Consider the following 22,503-nt stretch of genomic DNA (forward strand, 5'->3'; position numbering starts at 1 on the left):
GGGAGGTTGGAACTAGATGATCTTTAAGGTCCCTTCCAACCCAAACCATTCTATGATTCTGTGTTTCCATTAAATGGTAATAAAAAGATAAATTAGCAATAGCCAGAAATATTAATAGCTTTCAAAACAGAAGGAGGAAGGTCAGATTTGGTTCTACCAAACAGCACAATTCTCATTTGATATTAAATACTTTAAAGAAGTAAACTAAGTCTATAAGAAGGAAAGCAATAATAAGCCAGATCACAAGTAATTAAACTGTGTTCTCCAAGCACACAGCTACCTGTGGAAATGACGTTAGGATATTTTATAGTTCCAGCTTTTAAAGTTAGATATAGAACGCATATCTATATTGATATGTAACAACAGTTTCATGTAAACAAGGCATGAATTAAAGACTGTCTTGTATACTAAATCCATACAAAAAGAAGGTGAAATAAATGGCTTGCCAAAAAGACCCAGCTACAGTTGCACAGGGTTTTTAGTGTCTAGCAAAATGATTTTGTTAAAAAATCTGAAGTACCTTGGGATTCAACGGTTACCCAGGAAGGCAAGATTTAGTAGAAAGAGCATCATCTTTGAACCTGTTTTTCTTCATATTTCTGTTCCTTTCTGCAAAAGAAAATGATACTTCATCTAAGTAACACATCTGATATAACTACAATTTTACATCAATGATGAACAACCTTGCTTCCTCAGGAACGAAATAGACTTTTCTTAATTGCTACAAGGGACATGTGATATTCACCTCAAACATATTCCAAGATAATTAGGGGAACTTCGAACTGATTCAACTGTTTCACTGCAAACACAAAGAACAAGTATTTTAATCTAGAAGATTTTTTTCAGTACTAAGTAGCAGCTGCCCTTCATGATTTAAAAAAAAAAAAAAGACAGACTTTATTAGATGTAATTAGTTGTGCACCATTGCTACTGTCATGTCATAATACAATTTTTGACAATTTATACTACGACATGACAGTGGAAGCACACCATCAGCTGGATAAAAATGCACTGCACAGAAAAATAAAGACAAAACAGCTTTACAAAATTCTTTAAGTTCTTCAGACAAAGCATTCTAGAAAGCAAAAAGTGATGATTTCAAAATAAATGCTTTCTGCACAACTTTCCAAAAAAAAGTATAGATTTATAAATGTTGAAGTTCTTAATGAAAACAGAATTTTTCATGGGAAAATCCCTAATTTTCTGACACAAAAATCAAACTGCTCCACTGAGAACCACTTTAGAGTTGACTCTGCAATCAACAGAGTACATGTTGTTTTACACACAAGGTAACATGCATTAATTAGCTGATGTAATATTATGACTAACAGATGGGATGCATAAAACAGTGCCAACAACACTTCAGCAGTTCTTATTTAATACATTCACCTTTAGGAAAGTCATGAAGATTCAAGGATATTGTCATTACCTTTTGCTTTTATGTCTTCAAATGCCCTGCTTTGATACTGATGTTTAACTGTGAGAATGATGTTATTCAGGACATTGCCTTCGTTTGTTCAGTTTAGTTGGTAAATTATACCTGCAGTACAAAAATATTCGTTATTCAGAGAAAAAATACATGTGTTAATATAATACCACAATTTAAATTTATATCTCTAAGAACATTGCTTTCCTTTTCATTTCAATCATAAATGTTCGTATAGACTTCAAATGCAGAAGGGAGCCTGAACTGTGAAACTTTAATAGATGTCTGTGCTTAGTCTACCGCCCCTTGAAGAAGTTTCTGATATTTTTGAAACAAAAAATGCCATGTTTTTACTGGCAGCTATTGTTGCGTTACAGATGGTCAAGGACATATGTGGGTAAGAGAGAATAAACTGAATTAACAGAGATGGACTACAAGTTGTGAATAACTATTTTTCTCAAAAGCTGTAGATAACAAGTAAGCACCATGGATGATTTCCAAACATGTTCATCACACTAAAATATTTATTAAAATGGTTCATGCAAACATTTGAATTTTAGAGAAATAGAACTCTGAAAAAAGGCTGCAAAAGCCTTGCAAACTATGATCTTACCCAGTGACTACTAGGAAAATCAAATGTATAAAATAAAATCTGCGAGTGGAGATCAGACTTTTCCCTTCCAAACTGCAGCCCACAGACTAAATGCATGTTCCTCCTGGGCTCCAATTTCCAGCCCCAGTTTGCACATTGACAGAGCAGGATGAATGGAATGCTCCTATCTTTTTTTTTTGCTAACTGGGAAACTATGATAGCATCACCAACCTCTTCCACCCAAATTACAGAATAGGCTGCTTGAATTACCACTGACATGTTACATGCAATCTTGCTATCAACAAAAGGAACACACTGTATATGCAAAGGCAGGTATTTATTGTTAATCTAAGTCCTTGTACTCTAATAAGAGAATTCTTATTATTTCTCTTGCAACAATACTAACATTGATATTTTAAATTACACAGAGTTAAAATGATACAAACACAAACTATTTAGTGTCTGCCCCTTCCTCTGATGATATCCTCTTCCCCTCCACTGTCCCACTGGGTTTTAAGGTAAATGACCAGTCTAGGGGAAAAGGGTGTATAGCTAGTCATCAGCATCCTGATCCCATGAGATTATGTTATGAAAGATGGAACAGCCTCTATTTCTTCCAAGTGGTGTTTTGTGCATCTAGATATCTTTGTTTCAGGAACCTACTCAGGTATAGGTTTGAGCTAGGCACCTACAACAGCTGTGGGTATGCAAAACAACAAAGTGCCCAGGACACAGTTTCAAAGTTCCCAGAAGTCTAGTTTCAAACAAGGACAACATTTTCAGCATATTCAGGAATTGTCCAATTTTGACTATTTCTTAAATCTTGTTTTAGGCAACTTTGCTTTTGTTGGATCTACTCACAAATAGGTTCCTGTCCAAGATATGGATGTTAGATTCTGCATAAATGTGTTTACCTCACCCTGCATTTGAATCACAAGCTATAATCAATTGTAAAGATTTTCTCAGAACAACAAATCTTTTTTTTTATTGGTATCAACTTGTACTGCACTCGTTTCCCTGGATTACTGCAATCCACAACTAACACTGTTCTATAAAACTCTGCATATTTTACTCTCATGCCCCTTTAACATGACAAAACAATGTTGATTTAAAGTTTTATGTGCTTTAGAAAATGGTTTTTCATGAGGACATGCCATAGAACTGCATACATATAGTAAACTAGTTCTATTAAGGTCATCTTGCACACTGTTGGGTTTTTTTTTAAAAGGTAAGGAAACAAACATTTGAGGGATCACTATAGTTTATAAATGTTCATGAAATGCTTAGCTTTTTGTAAATCAGCTTTTTGAGCAATTCACTTTGTTTTTCAAATACAGGCAAATTATTTAAATGTAAGAATAGTATGAATGTAAGAATCAGTATTCCATTTGGCTCAACAGCCTCTTGAAATACCATTTAGAAACTTTAGATTAGGTAGAATCTAATTAATTACATCATTTATGCTGAGTTAAATAACTATTCTATGTATAGGTTTGTTTTTTAGCCATTTAATGCTTATCCCATTAATGAGGATAAAATAGCAGAGCATTTAAAAAAAAGAGAGAGAAGTCATGGTAGTTTTCCCTCTTAAAGGTAAAGAATGTATGTATCTTAACGTATAAACTGTACTCTACAGCTTTAATTTTGATTCATGATTTAGATCATCTTGAGCAAGATTAAAAAGTAAGGTAGATGATTAAGGCATTTATTTAAGGCATATTTTATGCCTTTTTCTTAATGAAAAAGAATATATAATTGGCCTAGAATGAAAGGCAATACAAATCAATAGCTATCATATTTAATGAAAGTCTCAGTTCAATTTTCTATTGTAACCTGAATCTTTATTTTAAAGGCCTGAGGTCACAGATCATTCCAATTAACCAGAATGTGCAGGACATTTCCCAGTTCTGGCTAAAATTTGCTTCTATTTGTGCAGGTCAGACTTCCAGCAGCAGTTCTATATGAGGGCAGAATTTGGCAAGTTTTTCACAATTTCAGTGATTTCTATGTGAAAAATAGGTCTGCACTTTATGTACTGGAGGAAGAGAGCTTTAGATGGACCAAACCAATGGAGTTTACAATATAAACAAGAAAGTCAGTGTCCCATATGCTATCACCAGTGAATACTTCATTATCTAAAAATTTGATTCACATTTAAAATTATCACTTCTCAGAATTTACTTTAATACCAATTCCTTGCAAGGATTTCTGGATTCTAGTTCCTAACTTCCTGTTTACTTTGTGCATTTGATTCCTCTCAGTCATTATTATATCTAAAAAATAAACAGATCCTTCAGACGCTAGAGATACAATGTGTTTTCATTTTACAGATGCAAGAATGATGAACAGGGAAATTAATGACATGTTTAAAGATACATGGGAAGTATTTGGCAGACACATGGGAAGCATCTCCCTGATTTCCTCCTGAGCATTGTGTCACCGAAGTAAAATGGTTACTAAAAATACAAAATAGCCTAGGAGAAATCACCAGTTGCCTCAAGACCTGAACTTCAGTCTACGGAAAATGCAAGCTTTAGGACTATATATTTGGACCATGTCATTCACAAAGCTCAGATCTACAAGGATATAATTCTTTAAAACTGAATTTGACGTTTACAACAAGTGCCACTCCCCAAACATGTCAAAAGTCTGTAAGGATCTCCATTTTTGAAATGTGGTAAATGCCTCAATGTTTGCTTCAGCAAACATGTCAATTTGCATGTGAGACTTACCACAGGACCAAGATCCCAGAAGCAGATCTTCCTTCACCTGAGCAGGAGGAAAAGCCCAACCCAAGGGAGAGTCAGTGAATGTTGGCCCTACACAAGCACGGCAGCTTCCAGGACGCTTCCCCTCAGAGAGAGTCCATTTTTTTCTAAAACAATTCACTTCTTCCCCATAAAATGCCCTCAGTTCTCTCTTGCTTGCCCAAAGAATCTTCATTTTATTTATTTGTTTGAGGGGTTTTTTTGCTAAATGATTTAGTTTTACCAAGACGGATTGAAAATAACTGCCGGACACAACAGGAGGCACCGCAAGGGTTAACACGGGCCTGAGGGAGGTGAGAGGAGCAGGCCTGCCTGCAGCCTAGGGCCCCCTTGTTCACTCAAAGAAGAGGAAAACACGTTCCCATAATCTTGCCTAAGTACCTTCACAGAACCAGCCCACAGGTCACTGGGCTTAGACACTGCGTTTTGCCGCTGCACGTTTCTATAATTCAAACAGTCTAATTAAGATTTGATTCCTTATGAGGGTTTTGCAATACTTTGCAGGCCGACTTCTGCACCTTGCTCTCTGTGGACTCCCGGCATTCGTAGTACTGCACAATCGAATCCATAAAAACCAGAAAAGTCTAATTACGAGATCCACAAATGTATTTATCAGCAATAGCGTGGGGTTAATTTCTCAAGTATGCAGGTTGAGAACTAGTTAGTTCCCTTTGCTAATGGCCACACAAGCACGCACTTGCTTTTAGTAGGAATGATTTAAGAATTCAGTCTTGTAATGAAAACTAACCACACTTAACAGATTTTTTTTTACCTCAGGAGATGCCCAAGACTTGGGACTGTCTAGACAGAGTTGCTGGGCAGGACATCAGGGGCAGAAGGAGCAGTATTGCTCTCCAGGGCAGGCAGCCATGAGGCAGCCGGGCCGTCACCTCACCCGCAGGCACAGTCCCATTGCTGGAAGCAGGCAGGCAGGGCACCCGGCAGGGCTGATGAGCATTGCGAAGGATGGGAATAAGCCATGTCTGAGATCACTGCAGGAAATCAAACTGCCCAAGGCCAGGAGTACAGGCAGGCAGGCCTGAGGTGCTGCTGGGGCAGGGACTGAAGGCCCCGGCTGCACTGAACTGTCATCCTGGGCCTGTGAGGAGTGGAGCAGGCCCTGAGGGAGGCTGGCCTGTGCCAGGAAGGCTCATTACTGCACTGACGGCCCTGAGGCAGAAAAAAATCTTGCATGTATGTCTCTGATGGTCCTAATAGAGGATTTGTAAGAAGATACCAGGTCGAAGCATTATGGAGCCCATTTGCTCAGCTGGCAGGATTTCTCCTTCAGGTATATGTCTTTTTGACATACATATAGTCAGTCAGACAATCCAGCTTTTTTCCTTTTTTGTCACTCAAAGTCCTTTGCTGAAATAGAGACTTGCCTTGCTTGCAAACAAAAATCTTTATTATTTTGAGAGAAATTTTCATTAAAAGTACATTAGTATATTTCCTTCAAAACAGACTTTTAACCGTGTACATTACTTACAGTTATCTAAATACAGTTTAACAAGCCTACCTTGAAATATCTGTTTCCCAAAATATTTGGTCATGAAATGTAGCATGATGAAAATGTTTGCCATCTTTCTTTTCACTAATAGACATTACAAAATCACTGGAACTGAAATATACAGATTTCACATCTGCTTTACTTTTATTTGAGTTCAGAGATATAATGCAAATTTGAATCTCTTTAAGAATGCATGATTTTTATCTGTGTAAGTATTTATTAGTGGCTTACTCATAGATAAGATACATTTATAATATTTATGGCTTGTATATGAAGATGATTAAGCAAATAAACTCTAATGAATATTAGATCAAATTAAAAGCCATGCATTTTACCAGATGTAAAGAACAGAGCACTGTCAGTTACAGGAATCAGGGTTTTGATGGCAGACCACCGTATCCTACAGCAGTGCAGAAAGGGGAAGGATTAAATTGTAGTTCTCAATTACTCCACATTTCTGTTTTGAAAATAAACATATCGGTCTTTCAGAGAAGAGCCTGCTTTACAGATTGTTGCTTAGAATTAGACAAGAACTATCATTACTGAGAAAGCTGTCAAAAGGGCTGGCTCAGGATCTGTTGACTCTGAAGATACGTGTTGGGGAGATTCCTGATTCATAGCTTTTGCTGAGGCTCCTGAAGAAAGCAGAATTTACATTCGCTACTGAACTTAAACTGCTATCCTTATATTTTCCCCCTCCTGCAAACACCAAGAAAAGAATAGGAGTTTTCAAAGCAGGGTTTGAGGAAGCAAGACAAGTTTTCTGTTAATTAACCAGGCAGATCTTTAAATACCATTTTCATGAGGGAATGTTTTAAATTAACAAAACTGATTTCACCGAAACTCAGAACATCACCGTGTCTTCACATTCTTTTTTAAAATAAGTGGCTAATTGTATTTCTTTTTGACAAGGAAAACCTTTAAACATATGTATCAGAAGAAATATAGAATAAGTTTGAAAAATGAGTTACTCTAACTGGAAACATATTATTGGTAGTTATTCAAATGCAATTTTTCCTAACTGCCGTATGTGTATTGTAATTTCAACTATTAAATCAGTGACCCAGATTTACAAACATCCCTTTCTGTGTTTGGTATATCCATAATTTATGTTCTTGCTTGCTTCTGTCATTATGCTATGCAATGCTTCTGTCTTTCTTATAGCCTGAATCACATGGGCTGACTCGATCATTAATCTAAGCCATCCCACCCACCTGCAGAAGATGAATAGCTGCCAAAGTTTCTCCTTATATTAAGGTTTTAAACTTTGACCCTAGTTTAACAGCTCAACAAAAAAAAACAAGCCAAAAAGCCTTGTGCACCAGACTAGGAGGTACAATCCTATCTATCAACAATTAATGCTTTTCCTAAATTTCTCGCCTTTATCTTCCTAGCTTCATATGTCTACATCAATAGGCTACCTAAGACTGTCTGATGAACACTCTTGTCCCTATTTTGTTACTTCTACATGTAAAAGTACTGCCTTACTAGTAGCCAGGAAAACTTCTGCACTGTGACACATACAATAGTTATAAAAATAAAGATATTATTACATACAAATTCTGTAATAAAATTGATTGTCACTTGCATGTATAATATTTTTATCTTCACACCTGAACTACTTTGTCATATTTGGAATACTGTGTCAAGTTCTGGTCTCCCCAGTACAAGAGAGATATGGAGTTTCTGGAGAGAGTCCAGCAAAAGACCACCAACATGAGTAATGGACTGGAGCATCTCTCATAATCAGAGACAAATATTGTATTATACTGTTCTCTCACTTTGACAACTATAGCTAAGTGTCTCTCAGTGTCTTTCATTCTGAACACTGATTTGAAAAACTAATTTTAATTCATGTTAGATTAAAAATCTAGCATTAAATTGTTGCTACACGAGAGAAATTATTAAAAATAATATACAACTTTCTGTATACTTTTAACACAATAGGTAGGATAGCAAGATGGTACCAATGTATTTCAACCCTGAACTATTAAGAAAATCTTGCAAGAACATGTATTTTATGTATCGTGTACTGTTTATATTAGCAAAATATGCTATTATACATGTTCCTTTTGATTTTCTTAATGCTTCAGGGTCAAACAGTTGGTAAGGTGCAATGTGGATCACATTAAATTATAATAATTTGAGCTGCAGAAGTAATTGTATATTTTACCTATTAAAGGTGCAGAATTTTTCATGTGTATCTGAGATTTAGAAAATTTTAAAATTCTAATTCTGTGGCAATTGTTTGTCATGTACAGTATATGTGTGTGTGCTGATAACCATCCATTAAAATCTTCATTGTCATGTTATAGTCTTTATCCCAGTGGTTTATTCTATATGTACAGCAGTGTGGAAAATCTTATGAAAACAGACAACTATTTATCTGTATATGTATCTTCCAACTGCTTTCAAAGAGGACAATTAATTTGCATGTATTTAAGAAAAATAGTGTAACAGACAGAAATGAAGATAATTAACATTCTCCATCAAAGGAATGGAAAACCTTATGAGACCTGAAAAGTCTGTGCTTCTTTTCTTTTTCTTTTTTTTAACAAAATTCAGACTGAGAAGGGCTATGACTGCTTTTTTAAATACATCATTGAGTAACCACTTAGGAGGAAAAAGAGCTTTAGAAGACGAAGCATATTGTTGGCATGAAAACAAATGTGTGAGCACTAACTAAGAATAAATTTATTCTAGACATAAGGAAAAAAAAATCTCTAGTCATCAAGGAGGTGATTCTCTGGAACATTCCAAGAACAATACCTGGTGACCCAGCAGATCACTCCTCATCCTAAGTCTTGAGTTTTCATTTGTTTAAAACGTTGTGGGCTGTGGTTTCCCAGCCCTCCCAAACAAACAGCTGTGGCTTCTTGCTACATTACCTAAATGTCACTTTAAAGAGTACAGAGGAATACAAAGGGAAAAGAATTCATGCAATACAAAAGGAAAACATATTTTTAGAATAACACTAAAGCTGAAAATTTCATTTTTATGGATTTCCAACTACAGTTTTTCAAGCTTTTTAAGTATTTTGCTGGTTTGTCAAAGGTAATGTTGTCCTTGAGGATTTGTCCTGCAGTTTTATAGCTACTAGCTTTTCTTATTTACAACTGCATTAAGCAGGTTGCCTGATAGTAGCATAAATGGGTATGAAGCAGTGGCGATATTTAGTCATTCCTAATAAGAATGCTGGCTAGGAGATATGTGTTCCAAGGGGCCAAGAGAATTTAGATGAATTATGTTATGGAATACAGAGCATGGAAACCCCAAGCTATCAATTAATTTATCACCATTTCAGTGGAAAGAATTGTGGATTATCAACAAGATTAATTATTCTGAAATGCTAATGTTGAAATCTCTGGTAGACTATTAGGTGTTGTCTGTGTTACAGACAAATTTACTGGGACAAGGAATATGTTTGTGGGAAAGGGAGAGGTTTATCCTCCACACTAGCACCAGCTTTTGACAGGGTTGCATAGCTGTTTATGCCTATGTATCAGTAGCTGACACACCAGTATCTTCTTTATAAATAAACATTACTTTATTGCAATCACAACTATTTATCTTTGGTTGTTTGGTTGCATATTTCTACATAAGAGGACACTTGGGCTCCAACAGGGTACTGAGAAGCAAAAAACCTAGGGATTGCCTGAGCTAAGGCAGCTGGATGTAAGGGCACTGCAATGTCTCGGTCACTCCATCGATTTAGGAAGGCACCAACAAATGACAAGAGTGGAGTTAGAGAACAGCTCGATGCAAAGCTACAACATCCCTCAACTCTTCACATAATCCAGGAAGGACAAAGGCTGTGTAAAAGCACCTTTGTGTTCCACCCACATACATTTCTGGCAAGAAATCTCAAAAGGATGTTAGCATCACTAGCTTGTTCTGTTGTACAGCATCTGCAAATTTCACTCCCTGGGGTCGTTGACTTAAAGAATAGTTTCCCCACCCCCCCACCATCTACTTGTATTTTCAGATCTAGACATGTGCAATAAGCACTGTAGTTGCAATTCTTAACTTAATTGGCAGTCTTTCAAGTGCAATTATATCTAAAAGATTGGCCTTTAATCTTGCTACTCTGCTACTTAAAATGCCTGATTTTTTTTTAATACACTGACCATATTCACTCACTTTAAATATCACTCTGACAGCTCTATACAACAAAAATCACTGGGTTTGAGAAGTTCATTCAATAAATGGTTTTAACATTTAGAGTAATACAAAGTAGATATTTTCCTTGTAAAAACTTAAATTGTTTGGTTCTTTCACCTAATTACCATGAAGCCAAGGAAAATAATGAACTGAAAATATACTTTGTCCTTTATCTAGCCCACTTTTGAAAATAGCTATTTTCTTTATTTTCAGCTAACTTTAATTTTCTCTAGGAAGATTACTTATTTCAGAGAACAAAGTTGCTGGGAAGGTCTCTCCTGTTTTTTTCCAACTGACAGCAAGACATAAAATATGGCTGCTTTTCATGGTCTTGCAGTTGCTGGCAGTCTCTGTACCTGGGCCAGATTAAGCGTAAATACACTATCTCTATGTTTCTTGAGTCATATTTGCATCAGACATTCAGTTTTCTTTAAAAGAAAAAAGAAGGACGCTTGCAGCCCTGTCCCGATCCAATGTCGGGGAAGGTTTCGATATGATCCCAAGAGCGAGATTAAGACACAAACAAGGTCAAATGCCATATAGTCAAAAGAGCTTTTATTATCAAAGGTATCAAAAGTGGAAAATGGTGGTGATAGGATAGAATGGAAGAAAAGGTAGAAATTAAGCAAGCAGTCACGATAGGTTTGCTAGGAAAGTCACCACCATGGATCCAGCGGTGTCCCGTTGGTCCTCAGGCAAGCAGTCAGTGGTGGGAGTTGCAAGAATGGTCACCACCACGGATCCAGTGGCGTCCCGTTGGTCCTCAATCTTCAAGTCTTTGGTGGTTAAGAAGGCCCCCACAGCTTGTCTCTACAGGTTTTTATAGGGCGTATTTCGATGATGTCATGCGCTGCAGGTTTCGTCTATCACACGACCTTCGCGTGATCAACACCAGATCAGCTCCAGCACGTTTCCTCCCCTGGACGCCTCAATGGCCTGGGAATCATCCTTATGGACAGAGGAGTGTCCTGCTTAAACAGGCCATCTTAGAGACAAAGGGCTTGAGATAAGCAGTTCACAGGCCCAGTCCCTCACACCTAACAATCTTTGAGGCAAATGGTTCAGGATAACAATTCAGTCTCTTACAAGCCCTGAGTCAGAAGATTTTTTTTCACCCTAGAGAATGTATTTCATCTAAACAGGTAATTTTAACTGGAAGACAATATTTTTAATGAGACCAAAGTATTCGGTTCCAATATCTTAAAAAATTAAGACTACAAATTGGAAAAAAAGGCATTTCTACAGACCCAAGATATCCTTTAAACATTTTTTGATGTAGAGGTATAGTCTTATTTGGTTTTATTCATGAAAATATAAACAATTTCTAAAAAATTATAATTTAATTTTCTTTAACAGCTCAAAATAATTTGTATGCCTAATACTCAGCTATGTCTACAGAAAGTCAAACCGCAGCAATTCTGCAGTGTAAACTGACACATTTGTCTCATGAGTATGTTAATTCCTCAACGTATTAGAATTCCTCAACCTATTACAGCATAGTACAAGCCTCCGTAAAACTCCAATAAACAGCTCCATAAGGAAGAAAAGAATAAAACCAAAATGAGTGACCTCCTTAAACAGCATGCTGATACTTCTCTGCCTTTGCAGGGTAGAGACAAGCATGTACACCAACAGTTGAGAAGAAAACTGAAAGTTCTTCAGAGATAAACAGATGTATGTCTGCGCAGGTGGTATGGTAAGTTTAATTTAACATTTCCAAATCTTCAGAAACTGAAAGACAATTTATCTATTATCCACAAAGTTGTTGCAGTTTTGTTTTACCACCTTCTGTTCATCTTCTCTTTTCAAAGAGGCTTTATTCTGGCATTTTTGTCACACTGTGCCAGTGCAAGATTATTGTAATGGATGTGTTGCTTTTAAGCATGGGGAGAATGATAATTTTAGTGGACAGTACACATGACATAAGGGATCAGCAATAGAGGTTTGGTCTTGTGCAGGTTATTCTGCATGATCCAGCAAGTACTAAGAAATTCAGATTTAAAAGCGAAGCAGCCTGAGGGAGGGGGCAGAACTGGCGGGGGGGGGGGGGGGGGGGGGGGAAAAAAAAAAAAAAAAATTTTTAATTTTAAAAAGCATGACCATATAAGAATGAAAAGACTCTTAATTTGATAAAGGTGATTTATGAAGTGTTCTGAGAATAATAGCATCCTTCTAACGTACTAATTTTGTCTTCCAAATAATGTGTACATTGATAAGCAAGAGATATGGAACCACTGGGTTTACTCCACATATTACCATTCTGTTCTTTTTTAAATCTAATTGTTTAGGGATGTAATGAAACTGTGCTAATGGAGTACCACAATTAAAAATCAAAATATCACTTTCCAGTTCCATTTCATACACTACATTTGCTATGAAAGTCTTAACCTTTTTCATCTTGTAATCTTATTTATTTCTCTTTCTGTGTTGTTTAAAGGAATTTATCCTAGGGCAGACTCTAGTCTGTTTCAAAGAGTCTACTGTTTCAGAGATTTTGACAGGAAAGTGGGAAAACTTAAGAAATAATAAGAATAATGAAGCGTATCTGTTCATCTACCTGAGAGCTGGCAATACATGATTTTTCTGTGATCAAATATGCTTGTTCTCAGAATTACGTCTCTCTTGAAAAGCCATAGTCTTTCCTGAAAGCACTGATCACACTGGATTCTACAATTTAACCATATTTAGCCATATCTCAGATATATAGAAACATTTCCTCATAATGATTCAAAGTATAATGCCATGTAATCCTATTATGATATCCATATGATCAAAGAATGAAACAGCCAAAAGGATAGGCTGACTTACTTGCAAATATCTCCAGCTAAGGTTAATATAGAAGCTGTTCTTGAATGGTTTCCCAGAAAGTATCAAAAAGGCCTTGTTTTAAAATGTGAACTAGTCTAATACTATTTCACTCTTAATTGTCTTTCACTCTTTAATGTTCTTGTTGACATGTCAGCAAGAACAGACTTCACAGACCAGATGACATAAGTAGTATGACATAATGTCTTCAAGGCTTTAAGTCCTCTTAGACTTCATAAACTCAGAAACAACAGCTCAAATTTGTTAATGGTGAATTGTTTCAGAGAAAACAGAAAGTGTTTTATTTATCTGTAGTACAAAGAGTAAGATGTAAAGTGTAATATTTTTCTCTTCCTTTAAAAACAAGCAAACTGAACAGATCAACTGAACACATCAATTGTGATAACAAAAATTGATAAATTGTTATCAGGTGACAAAGCATGCTAAGAACCAAAATATCTGGACAATGTTGTCAGTCTGGGGCACTTTGCTTCAAGTTTTCCAATATTTGACATGTTTCATAAGTGCTCGTCTGGAATCATGCTGTCATAAGAGTCTCTGGTTTTAAACTTTTTTATTTAGTGTAAAATAAGCTCTGAAGTTCTTATGATCATGAAAACAAGCTTGAAAATAGGACCATGAGGGATAAAAAATAGAAATTGCTTTGAAAACAGAGGATAAATAAAAAGATCTAAACTTTTCTATCATTTTGAGTGCCATAAGAAGTAAAATATTTTCAAAAACTTAGGGACTTGCCTTACTATGTTGAGAACCAACTCAGTGATATGAATACTAGTAAACTTCTTGCTAAGTGACACTTACAGACAGATAGGTTTGAGGTTCTGTTGAGCTTTTAAGAAAGGAGGCTGTCCAAAATATGTGGATCTTCAAAGCATCTCCCACCTCAATCCAGAGCTTCCAGTTCCAGTATTGAGCTTCCCTCTTTTCCTCTGTTCAGAAGCTAAGTTCAGCAGATCCAGGCAAAACTCAGAGGATGAGGCTCTGCATAGTTTTTCTCTAATCCTTTTCTATTTCATGAAACTTCTGAATGCAACAGCATCTAGTGAGGTGCTCTAGAATACTAAAGAGATGTAAAAGTTGACTGTGTTGAAGTTAGCAGCAAAAAAATGATCGTGAATTGAAGCAGGCTCAGAAGTGATTTCTCCTTGCTTTGCAATTAAGTGAGAAAAAGGATATTTCACAGATTAAAGGATATTGTGATCACTCCACATATTATACTTTCCTGGATAGTGATGATGTTGATGATAAAATGGCCTTAAAAAGTGGGTTTGTTTAGTATTATTTAGGGAATACATTATTTAGATATTACTGCAATTTGTCATAGAATAGCATGTTCACTTCTAATTAAAAAAATGTGGTCAGCTTGGAAACTGTTTGAGCACTTTTAATCTAATGATGTTTTTGAGAACAAGAGAAGGCATCATTGAATATTTTTATTGTCAAAGTATTCAACCTGTCATATTTAAAAACATTTAGACACCAGAGAGCATTTTACATATGCAATAACTGCTGTCATTGCTTCAGTTACTATTCAATTGTGTTTTATCAATAATCTTACGTAATATTTAGCTAAAATGCCAGTCCAAAGGTTACCCATAAAGAAATACAAAAAGATTTGCATAATAATTACTCATCAATTCAACAAAAGAGAAGAAATAATGAGTCTTTTAAAAACCTGAAAATTTCAATGAGGTTATAAATCCAAGTCTACTAACAATATATTTAATGTGTTTTCTTCCAAGGCTGCCCAAAATTCTTTTAAGAAGTCACAGTGCAGTATACTCTTAAAAAATAAATCACCTGACCATAGTAATTCCTTTCTTGTCTTGGGAGATTCTTTTAATTAATTAATAATGATAATAATCCATGGCTCTGTATTACTTTCCCTCCATGATTAATGAAGTGTTTCATAGGCATTATTAAATTAAATTTCCTAATACACTGAGAGATGAGTAAATACTATTATTTCAGCTACAACATACAGAAGAGAAGTTAGGTATGGAAAGGTTGAATAACTTGCTTAGCACAGTGTGAATATGGAAAAATATTAAGAAATTGGGAGTAATTCCCACCCCTAGAATTATGAGATGGGTTTAAAATTATGTTGTTTATATTTCTTAATGCTACTTTTCACTTGCTTTTGCTCCCCTGAATTTTGGCCTTCTGTTGTTTTTCTAATAGATCTTTTTAAACGTTCCCCTCTACAGCCATAGAGTCTAGATATTTTTTTTTCCTTAAACTAGACAGAGAAAGAGATAGATAAATTCTCACATAAAAATTCATCCCCAGGGGCTTAGACTTCAAGCAGAGCAACAAATAATTTGAGATTGAAACAAAAAAAGCAAACAGAAAAAAAACCCCAAACCAAGAATCCAGTGCAGCAGAACTGAAAACAAATAATTTCTTAATTGTTTTTTTCCTTGGTTAGGTCCTAAAGGTGAGCTTTTACATCCATACTCAGGTGCCTACAGAAGCAACTCGACTTTTGCCAGCTAATTATAAACGCAGTGGGCTTCCTTGAGTTAACTGGAAATTAATGCATGCTCAGAACAATTGAGAACCCAGGACATTTTTTAGGTGTGTAATTAAAGGGTTCTGGGCTGAACTTTAGGTTCCAGTTTTGAAAAATCTTAACCTCTGTCTCCTGACTTTTACTTTTGGCTTAATAGAACATTTTTCTTCTTCACATTTTTATTTATATTGCACTTGTCACAGTAGCAGATTAGGGCAAATTAAATTCCACAATAATTCATGAAAAGCTGTGATTTCTATATTAAGATTAAGAGCAGTTGGTTCATGATAATAAAATATTTCCATGTTAACTGCATAGTCTAGGAAATGATGAAATTATTTTTGCAACAAAATTAACACTTTTGACACATACAGCACAGAAACCATGTTAAAGAAGTTAAATAAAAAATGTTCTTCCTGAAGCTGTAGATGCTTTGTGAGACCTTTGTTTAAACAGTCCTTCTTAATGGATTTTTTTTTTTTTATTTCAGAATGTTCTCTGTCTAATTAAATTCACTTTCCTCTTCTGCAGTGTAAACAAAACACATACATATTCAGCAGGTTGGTGATAACACCTTTGGCAGAATTGCTTAGCATGATGATGTCCTTTAGCCTCAGTATTCCCTTCAGCCATATTTTTGTAAGTTCCTGTGAAATGCGGAACAGGTAGCTTAATATTTTTGACCTCCAGCAAAAGTTTGAATGGAAACTACACGAGCTCAAGCACAATTAAGCACTAATATAATTGTCTTCATAGAGCAGAAATAAATTGTACTTTCATTGTAATACTTCTCTTTTATACTTCAGAGAAAGGCCAAAAAGGGATAAGGAATGATTGCTTCAGTGACCATATAGATCAAATATGAACTTTAGCATGTAAGTAAGCACATATCTAAAGGATTGTGCTCTTTGATTTACTCCTGGGCCTAGCACTGTCATAAATATAAGGTCAGTCTCTTTTTCAGTGTCTGAACCAGCCATTACTTTTTACTTTATGAACTGTATACTCCATCTCTGTACTATACAGGACTAAACCTCATTTTTCTCTGTTTCCTAAATAATTGATACACAGCCATTATCACAACAGAACTCTTCCACAAAAGTGTTTTCCAATGCAGCCTCTCTATAAGCAATTTGACCTGCACTTGCAAAATAGTGAGGTAATTTGTAATCCATACAGGCCATTTTCCCTTTTAAACTAAAATTATTTAAAGACAATATAATCCAGATAAAAGAAGTAACATCTGGTGGTAAAAAAAATAATCTGTATATTATAAATAATTATAATTTCTTGAGATATATATTTTTAACTTGATTTGACCTGGAATAATATGCTGTACATAATGACAGTACAAGCTAGAGTTCAACTCCTTTAATCAATATTTAAAGAAACTTTATGTAGGGATTTCATAGTTATCTTCTAGTGTTTGGGGGTTGGGTTTTGGTTTGGGGTTTTTTTGCATTTCAGGAACTTTTTGCAACTGGGTGATATTCCCAAGCCGTCTATTTGTTTCTTGGATGTATTTCTCAGTGGGGTCAGAGGTTTTGTTTAATGATTTTTATTTTTTTGTTAGGGACTATGTGGCAGTGAATAGCAAGCTGTATGGGTAAACTCAACTGAAAACCAAGAGGTTGTCAACAGGCAACCTTTCAAATAAATAGGGAAACAACACGCTTGACTGAGGGACCCTGGTCTGATCTTTTCCCCTTCCCATACAGTAACTACTGATTGTTTTTTCCTCTTTTTCTTCTTTCTCCACCTCTCTCCTTCTTCATTGCTGTTGTTCCTTTGGTCATGCGTTTCTTCCTCTGCATCATTCCATGCTCTGTTCTCACATCTTACTTGCATTTGCAGAATTGTCTGCTTCCTCCAAGCTTGGTGATTTACCAGAAGGAATAGTGAAATATCATTATACCTCCATTTTACAAATTATTGTAATTTCACTGCATAGGGCTCAAACAGGCCTTCCTGTAATACTGTAAAATCACCATAAAACTTGCAAAATCACCTACTACGCAGGCATGCATATGTAAGCCCAAAATGTCTTTCCAAGATATGCAGAGATGCATTCTGCATAATGACCTCAGACAACAGGATTAAGCACTATAACTTTAACCTCTGTGAGTGGTACCATAAGGGAGATTTTAAAACTGAAATATTTAAGTGCCTTCAAAAGTCCCTAAACCATATTCTTACTATTCATACTGATAAGAATTCAAATAAGAATTTAGCTTTTAGCCATATATACATATATTTGTTTTTCTCGTTTATGTTAAAGGTTCTGCAGTAAAAATCAATGTGTGGAAGGGTAATACATGTAACAGCATCAATAACAATAATTCTTATATTCTGCTAAAGGCCAAACCACTGTCAAAATGGGATTTCATATAATGCTTTCATCTTCTTCCAGATAAAAAACTATCCATTTCATTTCTGTAGCACATTTATTGTCATTTGTTACAGCTCTGCTGCATGTGCTACTGATGCTGTTTAAGCATTATCTGTTACAAGAGTAACCTCGTCAGCTAGAATGGGATATATGTGCATATGCTGATAAACTATTTTATTGTGATTTAGCTATAATTTATTTCATCCAGCATAAAAGGAAAAGGTAGAATATAGGACAATCTTACAGATGTATCAAGAGCCTGAACTAGATTTGCCAAAAGCTTATATATTTCTAAGTGCTTTTCCTTAAAAAAAGCTTTATCTATAGCCCTATTTTCCCTAGGGAGGGTAATATTTATGATTAACTGTCAATGTTTTTAGCATGGAGTTATGCACAGATGATTCAATCAAATAAACAACCTCACTGTCTTGGATGTTGTACAAATATACAAGGAAGACATACTCCAGTCCCATATAGCTTAAAATCTGAAAAAGTCTAGAAACAGACAGAGGCTGGAGAACAGACAGCTTAGTTAAGCAAAACAGTTGGGATATAATGAATACAATTGGGATGTAATTAATAATTTTCTATTGCATTTGTTTCCTTCTTTGCATAATGTATCCATTTCTTTTGTTAATCCTTGATCAAGACTGATGGGGGAAAACCTGGTAATGGTAATAACAGATGGGCATGGCAATAGCAGATATTGTGAAAAGAGGGAGAAGAGAACAAAGACTGGCAGCCAGAACTGGTCTGTTGATGTATTTCAGTCCAGTTGTAGCTTATATGCGCAGTAAATTTTTCTACTCCTATTACTATTGCTCTTCAATGTTGCTAGAAAAACTCAAATTCTTTGAGATTCTGCTTTAATAATGTGGATAAATAAAGCAAAATCTGCTCCTAGTCCACTGGCTTTTAGCTTTCCCAGAGTCTTTGTACACAGACAAATAAAGTTACCTCCCAAAGTGTCTAGATAGCAAGGAAATGTTTTTCATGACTACCTACTATCATTATGGAAGAAATCTGAGGTATTTAAGACTTCATATAAACTACAAAGAGTGGTTTCAACATGGTTTTTGTGGACAATGCAATTATTTGTTATATTCAACTACTGTTGACATTAAAAGAAATAGCCCTTATTCTCTTTCGTGTGATCAATATAAAAATATTACTACATCTCTTTTTCTATGACCTACAGCACATGCTCCTCACTCTGCAAACTTAATTAAGGTTCTCTCTAATGCCTGAATGCAACAAAAGCCTTTCTGTGCAGCTCTTACAGTATACCAAGACAATAGCATAAAGGTACTCTTTCAGAAGTGCCAAACACAGTAATACTGGTCAGTTTAAGTCAAATTCTTAATCAATGTGTAAAGCCAGAAATTATATGTAGTCTGATTAGTCCTCCTGGATTACATGAATTGTTTAAAATGTGGCAAAAAAAAACCTCAAACTGAGAAGTTACACACAAGTAAAAGCCAAAAGTCTGTGATGTAAATATATGACATATAGGTGTATATAATTTTACTTCTTTAAAAATGTTCTCAGTTTCACAGTGGTAACTCTAGCAGCCAATTCTGTGTCACAGAAAACAAGATAGGCCAGGAAATCAAAGACCACATTTCATTACTAAAGCATGAAGTATAGAAATTAAGATAGGTTAATTCGAATGTCTGCTTTTACTTGTTGACTTTTATGTAGTGGACATCTTGGAAACTTGGAAGGATATTAATGAGTAAGAGAATGTGATTCAAGGGAGCAAATTACTTAAGAATAACAGAACATTTCACAGTGTGTTAGACTAACAGTCTCCAGTAAAGATTTTCTGAATTATTCCTATATAGCTTAACAACATTTCTCAGTCATGCAGAGAAATTAGATTGCCCACTTCAAAACTGATCCACAAGCAAGAAAACTATGGCAGTCTTGTCATTTTCTACCACAGCAGTTTCAGGATATCTATTACTTTCACAAAAGACTCGTATCTCTATAAACTCTATAACATCTGTCAACACCATCTGTCAATATGGACAATATAATTTGCAAATTAATATCCCATATCATGGCAGTATCATCACCTGTCTGAAATACCTACAAAAGTAAGACCAACCTTCAGATTTTCAATCCAAACATACTCAAGCAAATACTCTTCCAAAATTAACTCACAAATGTGCCATCAACAAGCAGTATTTTCTATAAACAAATAACTGCAGCTGTGAACATGAAGATGGATTCATAGTGTGATAGTACCTTCATGAGTTCCCTGACTCAAGTACCAAAATTAGTCTGTATGTAAGACACATAGATGACATCTTAATGATATGCACTTAAAATTTGGAATTTCTCAATCCAGCAGAAATTCAGTAATTATGATTCCCCTATGGAACTGTTTCTTGAAGACTCTTAAAATAATGTGACCTTTCAAAATATCCTGAGCCATATCAAAATGGGAACCTAAGAACTTAAATATATAGCAAAGTTATAAAATCATAGACCAACAGATGAAATGCAAGATGAACAACGTCAGGAAAAAGAGTACAGCACACAGAAAACATACAGCAGGATTGACTCTAAAGTAGCCTTTGTGACTGTGAAAACACATTTTGGAATCACTGTGGACAGTTTGTTGAAAATGTCACCTAAATACTTAGCAGTAAGCAAGAAATTTAGATAGACTGTTAGGAGTTATCAAGAAATTAATACAGAACAAGCCGGAAGATATTATTGTGCTATGAAGTAAATCCACGTTACACCCACATTTTGAACACTGCAGTTATGAGAATATTACTTCAAAGCAATATAGTAGAATTTGAAAATGTCTAGTCAAGCACAACAAAGATTATCAAAATGGCTATTAAAGAACCGTTTTGACTCAACTATAAACTCACACAGCTCTCTCACTGACTGCTTGGAGTTTGTGGGATCACTTTGAGCTCAGTGTTTCATCTACTTTTTCCATAGGCAGCCACAGTTGGCCACTGTCAGAGATGGGACACCAGTTCATAGGAAGTTTTGATCTCATATTTTCCCTCCCATCTTCACTATTAATCAATATTTCAAATTGGAGGGTAAACTCCAATTTGAAGTGTTGACAAAAGGACTCTTATTTGTTTATATAGCAGATAAGACTAAAAAATTCTCATGACATGGGAGCTTGAAATTCTGCCCTTTACAAATAAAAAATTAGTTTGGGAAGTTTTCTCTTACATATATGGTTAGCTGTTCATTGCAGAACCTTACAGTCTATTGTCACAAACACCCAAACCTTTTTGCAAAAGAACAAACGAAGATTACTAAAAAATGTGAAAGGTAACTCATCTCTTTCTTGTAAAAATTCCTTTTTTAGACAGTAATCTCTAAGAAATATGATCATTAGTATCTAGTATTTTTGTAACTAAGCATTGCTTGTGTAGCTATAAAAATTATTAAAATGTACCATTTTTTCTGATGCGTTAGTTTCTGAACACATGCAGTAGTTAGGGCAGAACAGTACAACAGCCATTTACTAAGCTAAAACTTCCACAGTTGAGCCCCCCGAGATAGATTGTTCACAGTTGCCAGCATAATACCCCAAAAACTACAACAACAACAAAAAATCCACAACTGAAAGCCGTGAAGTTTTGCTTAGTTGGTTTGTTAGATATTCTTTGATAAGAACTTACTATGAATATTTTACAAAGTATTTAGGGACATGGTTTTCCCATTTGAGTATGGCAGTTTTCAGTTTGTATAATTTCTGTCACTCAGTAAGGTTTTTCCTGCCTTTGACATGTATGAATGAACCAGAATTTCTTCTGTGTAATAGGCTTTCATAATAGCTGACATTTGGGTTTGTTTTGTTCAGTTTAAAATTCATGTCATCTTTTGCCATGGCCCTGTGTACACAGATATGCCTTACTGGCCCTGGCCAGCCTCACGTGGGGCCTCCCCCCCACCTCTGCCCCCCTGCCCATGTGCCCAGTACCCCGTTTCAGCTCAGCCCAAGGATGGGCTGTCTCTGGTCCTGCCTCCTCAGTGGACCTTAGCCCTACATGGGTACTTGTCTCCCAGATGTTCCTGTCAGAAATACATGGTAGCCTTGTCTCCAGCCCTGTCCTTGGCCCCATCCCCTTTTGCTCCTGGCTGGGCTCCCTGGACGTCCCCTGGACCTGGTCCACCACTTGCCATATTGGGGTCTGGGTCAACCTCAGCTCCCAGCTCACCTTCCTTAGAGAGCAGCCAGCCCTCACTGCTCCCTGGTGGTGTCAGAAGACTGCCAAAGAGCTAGAATGCATATGTTGCTAGAATTCTGTTTCTAGGTGTACTCCCCAGGTATGGAA

This window comes from Haliaeetus leucocephalus, unplaced genomic scaffold, assembly GCF_000737465.1.
Source record: "Haliaeetus leucocephalus isolate CR32 unplaced genomic scaffold, Haliaeetus_leucocephalus-4.0 Scaffold284, whole genome shotgun sequence".
Lineage (NCBI taxonomy): Eukaryota > Metazoa > Chordata > Aves > Accipitriformes > Accipitridae > Haliaeetus > Haliaeetus leucocephalus.